Genomic DNA, 2,466 nt, shown 5'->3' with positions numbered 1-2,466 from the left:
GCCTCCCGGGAGGTGGGCTTTGTCTGCGTGCACGCGAGAGACCGTCCGGCCAGACAGACTTCCGGCTCAGCTCCCCGGGGGATGGGCTCCACGCGGGCAGCACGGGCTCCACGGGGGGCAGCACCTGCTCCACCGCAGCCCGGCCTCTCAGGAAGCCCTCCAGGCCCTCCTCCTGCCCCTCTGGGTTGCCGCCGGCCTCCCGCCGTTGCCAGGCGGATGGTGGCTGCTGCCACCAAGGCGTACTTGAGGTTGAAGAGCTTGGGAGCCACGGTGGAGGAGTAGTGGTGGCCAAGCTGGCCCGCCAGGCCCAGCTGCCTGTGCAAGTCTACGTCCTCGGAGATGGCGTACAGCTCCCGGAACTCTGTGTCAAAGGGCTCCACGTTCTGCCCGGTCAGGAGGAGGAGGAGGTTCCTGTCCAAGTAGGAAGAAGTCCAGGTGAACCTGTAAGATCCAGTGGCCGCTTTGTCACCATCCACCATCAGGAACCTTGATGACAGGGCCCCTTGGTGCTCCCCATGAGCATGTAGAAGCTGACGCCTGTCACAGAGCGGACACGGATGTTCCGAATCCGGAAGTCGGTGAGCTGCAGGGCCTGACACATCTGGAAATAACTTCACTCCCGCCTCGTCCAGGATGAGGCACACTGGGACCCGGTGCTTACAGGCGACATCCACAAGGTCTCGGAAGATACCACCATCGGTGAAGAGGTCCGGGACCACAGCAATGACCTGCTGGGCCTGTTGGATCTTCTGCCTGACCACCTGCTTGAGGTGAGGCGCCTTCTCGTCCTTGAGGGGGTGGGTGAAGAGGGTGACTTACTTATAATAGTTGGGTAAGGCTGGCGGGAACATTTTTATTTCTCTTGGTTATATAGTTGGGTTTGGCATTGCTTTTCTGTAGATCCTTTGGAATTTTCTATATAAATAGTCATGTTGCCTGTGAATAATTTAATTTTTCCATGTTCTTATCTGTATAATTTTATTTTCTTATTGCATTGACGAGAAACTTCAGTACAACATAAAATAGGCGTTTAGAGAGAAGATATACTTCCCTGACTCCCGAACGTAATAGAAAATTTTCAGCCTCACCATTAAGCATGATTTGAACTCTAACTTTTTACAATTGTATTTTGCAGATGTTTTCATCAGATTAGGAAGTTCCCTTCTATTCCTAGGTTCCTACAGAATTTTGTTTATTTTACCAGGAATGTTAAATTTTGTCAAGTGATGTTTTGACATCTGTTGAAATGATCGTTTATTTTCTTCTTCAATACTCTTAGTATGGTGCATTAATTGATTGATTTTTTTGAAAGCTAGAGCAGGGTAGTTTAAATTTACTGTTCTTACTTTTTTACTTATTAATCTCCTATCAGCAGATTGCTATCATCCATACCTCTCATGTCACATAGCTCTCTTGCTAAGCCAATGTTCTTCATTTTGTATAACTCTTTCACTATTTTACCGACGTTTATATACATGGCCACCTTCTAGAAATATACTTTCCTGGTTTTCTTTTTTTGTTTTATGGTCACTGCTCTCAATTTCCCTTGTCCTCCTAGAATGTGTGCCCTCTTGATTTCATTTTCTTGCTCTATTTATTTATCTGCTCTACAAGTCTATGTTTCCAATAATCATATACACTTAGGTGACTGCCACATATAGGTCTCCAAACTAGAACTCTCTCTGGTGAAATCTATATCCAACACATTTATCTGGATATTATTTTGCAATCAATGTGTATTACCAAATTGAGCATGTTGCTTTCCCTCAATTCTTCAAAGCCACTTACTACTTTTAGTCTAAAAGTTATTAACCTATCAACTCTAAGCCCTACTTAACTTTTCAGATTTATTTATTGTTTCTTCCCTAGCTATACTCTTAGCTTAATTATATGGAATATTATAATTCCAGATCAAATCACATTATGCTATGTCACGACTCTGAGCCTTTGTACATATTGTTTTCTTTCTGTGTAATGCTCCTCTCTCTTTAAATTTCTTCTCATTTGTCAAAGATTAGTCTATTTCACCCTTTGTGGGGCCTGGTATCTACACCTTTCTGCACTGTTCAGTGTCAGGCCACTGATGATTTACTTACCTGTGCTTTCAAATCATCTATTCACAACTGACAACATCATGCTGTAATGTTGTAAGTATACTGTTATAATTGGTTTACATGTTTTTTTTTTTTTTTTTTTTTTTCACATCCTTTTGGTAGCAGGGACTAGATATTGATCCTTTAGCACCTATAAAGGCCCTGATACATAGCTGGCAATAAATCCACATTTGTTGAATGAATAGCCTTAGGCAATCTTGAGTCCTAAAAATTTCAGCACTATAAGTTGAAATCAGACCTTGGTATGGTAAAATTTGCCAGAATATAACCAGCAAACTAAGCGGGGAGGTTCTGGCTGTATGCTGAACAAGAGGGAAAACTTCAGTGAGAAGGTGGAGTGTTGAGGGTTAAC

General features: G+C 43.7%; 1 pseudogene; it reads right to left on the bottom strand.

The window, feature by feature from the left end:
* Nucleotides 1-1,477, bottom strand: part of LOC116525907 — a 2,071-nt pseudogene extending 594 nt beyond the window's left edge.
* Between the last annotated feature and the right edge of the window lie 989 nt (nucleotides 1,478-2,466).

Source organism: Sapajus apella, unplaced genomic scaffold (genome assembly GCF_009761245.1).
Source record: "Sapajus apella isolate SASKATOON/1434 unplaced genomic scaffold, GSC_monkey_1.0 scaffold49, whole genome shotgun sequence".
Taxonomy (NCBI): Eukaryota; Metazoa; Chordata; class Mammalia; order Primates; family Cebidae; genus Sapajus; species Sapajus apella.
This window is presented reverse-complemented; position numbering and strand designations above follow the sequence as displayed.